General features: G+C 47.6%; 1 non-coding gene across 1 annotated transcript; it reads left to right on the top strand.

Annotated features, from left to right (window-relative positions):
• Nucleotides 1–631: 631 nt before the first annotated feature.
• LOC144674559 (U1 spliceosomal RNA) lies at nucleotides 632–794 on the top strand. Its single transcript, XR_013574577.1, has one exon. It is a non-coding gene; the product is annotated as a U1 spliceosomal RNA (small nuclear RNA).
• The last annotated feature ends 7,388 nt before the right edge of the window (nucleotides 795–8,182 follow it).

Raw genomic sequence — 8,182 nt, 5'->3', positions numbered from 1 at the left:
GGATGGTTCCCCGAGCAGACTGTCAAAGTCAGGAGTCTCACCCCCTTGGCATGTTGCCCTCGAGGTGGCTGTGGTCGGTATGAGACCGTTGTTCACATCCTTGTAGTTGGTGCCTTTGCAAAGAAGATCTGGAGAGAGATGCAGTGGTTGCTGTCGAGGTTCATCCCGAGCAGTTCTGTGACACAGGACTCTGTGCTCTACGGGCTGTTCCCAGCGACACACACCGAGACAAACATCAACTGCAGCTGGAGGATCATCAACTCGGTGAAAGACGCGCTTTGGTCTGCCCGAAACTTGTTGGTCTTCCAGCGCAAAGAGTTGTCCCCGACCGAGTGTTGCGGACTGGCACATTCCAAGGCCGAGGACTACGTGCTGAGGGACGCACTAAAGCTTGGGGCAGCTGCTGCAAAAGCGCAATGGGGAAGGGCCGCTGTCTAAGACCTTTCTGCCACAGCGCACCGAGAGACTGGGAACTGTTTAGAGCCCCTCGGGCTGTACAGCTCAAAGTGAAAGCCTGTAAATGATTGTAATATTGTTTGTACTGATGCACCTGGTGATACATTTTGTTAAAGTTGAACCGGATTGTACCCTTGTAATGGTGTTTTTGAAATGGTTTGGAATGTGGTTGAAGATATTTTATGAATAAAGTATATTTTTGCAAAAAAAAAAGGTTCTCCCAGGACGATGCTAGCCCATTGCACTTCGGGTGTGCTGACGCCTGCGATGTCCCCAAATGCGGGATACTCGACTGTAAAATTTGTGGTAGTGGGGGACTGCGTTTGCGCTCTCCCCGATTCACAATTCAAAAAATAGATTTCATCATATCTTTCATTTTCTCTTCTATTTCCTGTCAGCAACCTTTTCTGAAAAAAGAAATATATAACCCCCAATGTGTGCTCTTCAAAATCTATACTGGACTGGTTATTTAGCTTTTTCTTTCCTCCTCGCAAATATTATCCAACCCCCATTCTTTTCCTCCCTGTCATTATCAGCCGACAATTATTCCATCTCTGCATCATTTTCGCCAGACCGTTTGTTTCGTGGCCGCCAAATTACTCGCGCCATTTTTAACCCCGCGTTTGCCCACTCAAAAATCTCTCTCAAACAACCCCCATCTAACACCCAACCCACCATCACAACAGTCCCCGCACTCCCAGCACCGCCCCACCCCCTATCTATCTGGACGTCTGTATAAATACAAACTCATATCAGCTATTAACTCATATGCATTCACCATTTTAAACATGTAGCAGCGACCCCTCACTATTTCAAACATGAACAAGCACCCTGTCCCCATGTTCATTCTAATTATCCCCCTCCGAAACGAACAGCAGCCTCCCACCTCCTCTGTATAATCTCCCCCTTAATCAGCCCCCTGTGTGACTCCTACCTTCTGAAACTCCTGCCTCCTCTCCCCATGTGTAAAAGTCTTTCCCTGCCCCTTCTGCAGCTCACTTGCCCTGCTGTAGGCCCATCAATTCACCTGTGATTATTCCTTGAAGGCTTAAATAGCGCAAAGCGAAGAAATAAACAGAAAGAAAACTGGAGAAAGACAGATAGAAATCTAAACCCTCAGTAAAATGACCACCGGGAATCCCGTTTAACCGTCAGAATGATCGCGCAGCCCAAAATACACGCATTGTCCCTGAATTATAACAAGATTTTAGGCAGCTTCACTTTAGGACTTTTCATTTCCTCTTGTGGGGCTCCTGTTCCTCACACACTGGAGGCTAACATGTAAGTTTTGGATTGCAAGGCTGGGCTACTTTAACCCCAGGATTTTCTTTTTGAAACTCCAGGCCCGCAGTCCAACAGGAACTGGTTAACCGGAGCCACCGAAAACCAGGGTCCCGGAGAGGAAATTAAATCTCAGGGTAAGAAACGGACACAAACTCACGTGGGCCCATGGGGCACGGCCTTGGAGAAGGTCTCAGGAAACTCCTGAAGAAGAAGAGTCCTTGTCCCAGTCTGGATCTTCAGATTGCAGGTTTCAAAATAAAAATTCTTTGAGGGGTGGGGGAGAAAATTAATTCCATTAAAACAGAGAGCAAAGAACATTTTCAAACAAAATAACGCAAGAGCCAATGATTCACTCTCAGTTACAACTCAGCAACATCCAAATACAAACAAGTCAAAGAGTTATAAAGCAGATTGAGACAGAGGGAACACACACGCACATTAAACCAGAGTGGGGACTAGCTCCGCACTCTGGAGGCGGTTTTCGGATTGGGTTCCTAGCCAGGTATATCCTGAATGAGCAGTTTGCAGACTCCACCCCTGGCATGTTGGGATGTCTCTCAATCTGCTCCCCAGGAGGCCTGTCCATTGATATGTTAATCCCAGGGCAGGACAACTTTCTGATTCTTCCTGTCCTTTGACGTGTTCATCCCAGGAAAACAATGTTTCAGCCATTTTCTGGTTAAGGTTAAAACTTTAACTCATCTTGTCGGGAATGTCACTGCAGTTTGAAATATCAAACACTAAACCCCCAACACAAGACTGTGCAAAGCATGTGGATTGTTACTGAGATTCCGTCTGTGATTTTTAGTGATGTCAGTGTGGATTGTGTAATCTGTGTGTGTGTGAGTGTTGCTGGTCCCATAATGTAACGCAAATGTCTCCTCGCAGCCTCTCAGTACGCCACTCATGGTCTCCTGGTACTTTTTGGATTGTCTGGAGAAGACATTGAAAGAATTAGAGTTAAACAATGCTAACACTAGCTGCACTGCGACGAGTATATGAGAGCTTATTCTTATCCAGGGGTGTATGTCCGCATTCAGCCCCCATTCCCACACTTGCTCCCACCATGTCGGATCTCTCAAGTGCTCTTCCATATCATTGATTAGCCTTTTAAACACCGCCTGTAACACGTAATGCTGATTCCTCACCTTTCGTAAGACACCTTTCAACTTTGTCAGACTTTCGGGAAGGTTGGGAATTGGGGCCTGCTTAGGTTCGTCATAGTGTTCCAGGGCATGGTGGAGTGTGTCGGAGGGGTTGACTGAGACCTGACCCCTTTGTTGGACGTACATCATTCACGCGTGTCTGATAGTAACTGGGAGCCGGGGTTCCCTTGTATCCTGAGCGGGTGTGATGGTTTTCTCTGTGGGTAATTTCTAATATACAACCCTCCGTTCGGTTGTACCCGCATTTGTCCAGCACCCCCCCCCGTTCCAACTGGATGGGAGCTAATTGTGAGGCTACCTTTCCTCCTGCACCCGCTCAGTGATTCCCCGTGTATGCCCTCATTCTTGCATATGGCATGCATATCTATGGGGTAGTACCGGAGGGAGTCATTGTCTCAGATTAACCCAATGTTCTCCACTTGGTACTGAGGGTGTGGGCCCGTGTCTGCTGTGACTGAGGGGATTGCCCATACCTATCACGTTCATTTGGTTTGAGGTGCACTTCTGAATCACCGCATACACCCTGGTCACTCCTTTCAATGTACATGCGTCGATGACGCCTGGGTTCTTGTCCATCCCCCACAACCGGGCACTGTTGATCCAGCCCGGTACCTCCCCACTTTGGATCTGGCCCAGATTGTGTCTTAATTGCCCGATCATCCACCGGCCGTAAGCTGGCTTTTTTGGGTGCTGTCCTCTTGTCGTTCCTCCCTTTCTGTTAATTGGCTGGTGGCTTTAGCATGGGTCTCTATAACGTGTACGCTTTCCAATACAGATGCCACACTCTTGCCCCCTAGGGCCGCTACCGTTTCACCACCCCTCGCTACTCTTATGAGCAAGCTGCCTCATGATCCCTTTAAGATTCGTGACCTCGGAGTTGATTCCTTGAATGTCGAGAGAGTTTACCAGGGAAGTCCCTGTGTTCACCCTTGTCAGTACATTGTTAACTAACTCTCTCTTCTGGTGGTGCCCTGAATCTAGTGGCTCCCGTGGCGTCGGCCGCCTGATTAATCACAGCCTTACTCAGTAATTTGTACAGTTTTCGTAGGGGCGCTTGGTTTCTGCAATACTCTGGCAGTCGCATACCTGCCAGGTTCACAATTACCTGTACAATTTCATGTTTAACATTATCATACAAGAGTTCACCGTCCGTATACAGTACCAGTCCATTCTGTGGCCCAGGGGTCATGTCTGGGCAAGATAGTCTCTGTGGTGTCGTCGTGTCCTGTGATAGCAGGGTGGTGTCGGTCCGGGGGTCCGCCGTTGCAGTCAACTCTCCGTGTTTGGCCCTCAAGATCCAATGCCAGGTATCTGTCATTCCCAAGTCTTCCTCCCCGGGACAGTGACCCCAGTTGTTGTTCTCCTGGGGTGTGAAGGTAAATTGCGAAAAATCTCTCACACACTGTAGCTTTCTCCTTTACGTCCCTCCTTGTGCACAGCCCACGGTGACCCTCCCCGTAGTTGAGGATTCCCCCTTTTGTCTTTCAGATGGCCGGTCCTCCAGATCGGGAATGAATCCTAAACCACTTGGCCTACACAGTACGGACTGCTCGTTGCCCGTTTTCCCCCCGCTGCCTGGTAATTTAGTCTTTCTTACTTACATCATACCTTTTCAGTTGCGACCAGTGTTTCCACCTAGCTTTTCCCTTCATATCGGCGCAGGCACGTGAATAATTCCGTACGGTCCAGTCCATTTTGGGGCAAAACCTGGTTGGCTAGGGGTGATTTGAACAAACACCATGTCTCCGACCTCAGCCGGTGGTGACGCGGGTCCCCCTTTTGTCCTCTCTTCTAAATCCCTGATAGCCTGTTGGTCCTTCACTTCCTGTTGTAATTCCTTTAGCTGTCCATCCAATTGCTTAATATCGTTTTTAATTTTATCTCTGATGGGTCCCATATCCTCACTTCCGGTGGCTCTGCCCTCTGGCAAGCGCATCGCCCTCCCGGTCAGCAACTCATAAAGGGGTTTATCTTAAATCCAGCATTTTTCAGTGTCCTTATGACTATCAGAGGAGAGCTCCGATGTGGCCCCTTTCCGATTCTGACGCTATTAGGATATCATCTGCATATTATAAGATTGTACTGTTGTTAGACTCTACGTCGCACGGACTCAGCTTCTCACTCGTGACCCGATGGAAGATGTTGGGGCTGTTGTGGAATCCCTGTGGGAGCCTCGCCCATGTTCACCGTCTCCCTCCCACTGTGAAAGCGAATTTATCTTGGGATTCCTGGTCCAGTGGTATCGACCAAAATCCATTGGCTACATCTAACACTGTAAATATTTTATGTTCGGGTTTTTACAATTAAAGCACACCTCGGGTTTAGGAACGGCTGCTGCAGTGGCCACCATTTCAGTGGGGTCTGTAACCTCACTGCCGACACCTTTATCTTAGTTTTCCCTATGTGGTTATCTACCCCGGTGGCCCATCTTCCTCGATCATATGTGTTCTTGTCTACTAGCCCGGGCCCGGTGTCTAGGATCGCCTGGTGGGCCCGGTGTCTAGGATCGCCTGGTGGGCCCGGTGTTTAGGATCGCCTGGTGGGCCCAGGCCTGGTGTTTAGGATTGCCTGGTGGGCCAGGCTAAGGCCATCCTTGTACAATTGCATAATCTGTACATCGTCTCGGTTCAGCGCAGCACCTACAACCCTGTAGTTACAATATGCCTCAAACCTCCGATTGCCATATTCATGGGCACTCTCGCCCTTTTCTTGTTTTACTCCAGTCACTGTATTCCAATTAACTGGGGCTTGCCCTAAGTCTTGTGCCATTTCTGCTCTAAAGGCTCGGAAATCAGCTTGCTGCTGTGCCTGGTCTGCCTGGTTGTCCGGGCACCAGGGGCACATGCTCTATCTTAATTGGGGCCACGGGTTACGGGGGTGGTGATTCCCAACCCGCTTCCCGTTGTTCCTCATATCCTGCTGCTTGTTCCACCAGCCCGTTCCAATCTACATTATCTGCGTATTGTGCAGCTACTGGTGGCTGTGGTAAAGCTGCCGAAACTGACATGAGATTTTTTGCCTGGACCAGCTCTTCATTTTGGGATTTGTTGGCCAACATTCGATTTACTTTCTTACTTAACTCTACGTGTTGTCTTAACATTAGGATCCAGGCTTCATCATCTTTGTCTTTTTTCTGATTATCCCACCATTTTCTCTGATCAGCGGGTGAGTCAAATGGGTTCCAATTGTTCTTTATCATTTTGCCTATCGATTTCTTATTTTTGTCAGCTCAATGCTGTGTCAAGGATCCCTCTGGTCCCCACTCGAGTTTGTCACCACTGGCCATCTCTGGGTAAGACGGTCGGGGTATAGTTGTTGTCAGCGGTATGGTTCTTACCCTGGGTCCTTTCTGACCGAACTCGTTACTTGCGGCTAATACCGGATGTAATTATAACAATCTATAAGACAAGCGAACTACCCCACCCTTACCACCCCTTGAACTATTGCCTGGAGCCCAGGTTTCTGATACGTGGGGCGCCTGACGGTTCCTGGATCGGGACGGAGTCGGATTTAGTATGAATAAAAATGAATTCACACTGACTCATCCCATTTCCCCGTCGGTGTCCTGCATCCTTCGGGCCCTGCTCGCAGCACCAATTGAAAGGTCCGAGGAATACTCTGGGACAAAATTTCAACACTCGGAGTCCAGATGCAATATTCAAGTGGTTCCTTTATTACACATGCAGGGAGAAAATGCTGGGAAATTCGGGCGCTTCTCCACCGAGGTTGAAATGAGCACAGTTTATATATCTTTTACAATCAGTTACAACTTAATGGTATTCATTAGACAAAGGCCACAGCACAATGACCCCCCCGGTGGGCTGATAATTGTGTTCTTGTACAGTAATTGCAGTGCAGGGACTGGGCATTGTCCTTTTGAAGATTGCTATCAGACGGTGCGAAATGGGCTTCCCCATCTCTTGATTGAGTTATCCCGTGTCCCCGCCCGTGTGTCTCCCATTTCCTAACTGCAAATTTACAGCTGAGCCCTTTGTACAAGTTTATAGCTTTCATGTAAGGCTGCGACTGGTTGTGTATGCTTTGGTGCCTTAGCTGCTGGTCCTGGCTAGTACTTTAAAATAAATCCAAATTTTCTGCATCTTCAACGTCGATGTCCTTTTGAAGTTCAAGACTATGCTCATCACAGTTGACAACATTTTGAATCTTTGTATCAACTGCAAATGTTGAAGTCGTGCCCTGCAAACCACAGTCTAGAGCATTAATATATATCAGAAAGAGCAAGGGCCCCACAACTGACCCCTGAGGAACCCCACTACAAACCTTCCTCCAATCTGGAAAACAACCATTTATCACTACTGTTTCCTGTCACTCAACCAATTTCTTATCCAAGTGCCTACTTTCCCTTTTATTCCAGGAGCTAGAATTTTGCTCACAAGTTTGTTGTGTGGCACTGTCTCAAATGCCTTTTGAAAATCCATATACACCACATCAACAGCATTTCCTTCATCAGCCTTCTCTGTTACCTCCGCAAAACTCCAAGTTAGTTCAACATGATTTTCCCTTGATGAAGCCATGCTGACTTTCCTTAATTATCCTGCACTTGTCTAGGTGATTATTGATTTTATCCGGTACTATAGTTTCCAGAAGTTTCCCTACCACTGAGGTCAAACTGACTGGTCTGTAGTTGCCAGCTTTATCCTTGCAACCCTTTTTGAACAAGGGTGTAACATTCACAATTCTCCAGTCCTCTGGCACCTCGCCGGTGTCTAAGGAAGACTGGAAGACTCGGATGCATCTCATCCGGTCCTGGTACCTTATCTGTTTTAAGTAAAGATAGCCTTTCCAACACCACCTTCCTATCAATTGTAAATTCTTCTACTGTACCAGTTACCTCCTCTCTCACCTCGGCCTGGGTAGCATCGTCTTCCTTTGTAAAGACAGACGTTACTTGTTCAATACCTCCACTATTTCTCCAGCCTCCACGTGCAAGTCCCGTTTGTTGTCCCTAATCCGCCCTACCCTTTCTTTTACCAACCTTTCTTTTTATATACATGTTGATAGAAGACCTTGAAATTCCCTTTTATGTTCGCTGGAAGCTTCTTTTCAGGCTCTCTCCTTGCTTTTCTTATTAGTTTCTTCACTTCCCTTTTGGTCTTTCTATATTTAGCCTGATTGTCGATTGTAGTTTCCACCTGACATATGTGCACTCCTTCCATTTCAACCTCACCTCCATCTCTCATCATCCAGGGGCGTTCTGGATTTATTTGTCCGACCTTTCCCTGCAAGGGAATATACCTTGACATTGTCTACAATAC

This window comes from Cetorhinus maximus, unplaced genomic scaffold, assembly GCF_964194155.1.
Source record: "Cetorhinus maximus unplaced genomic scaffold, sCetMax3.hap1.1 HAP1_SCAFFOLD_698, whole genome shotgun sequence".
Lineage (NCBI taxonomy): Eukaryota > Metazoa > Chordata > Chondrichthyes > Lamniformes > Cetorhinidae > Cetorhinus > Cetorhinus maximus.
Note: the sequence above shows the minus strand (reverse complement) of the source record. Positions and strands in the feature narration are given on the sequence as shown.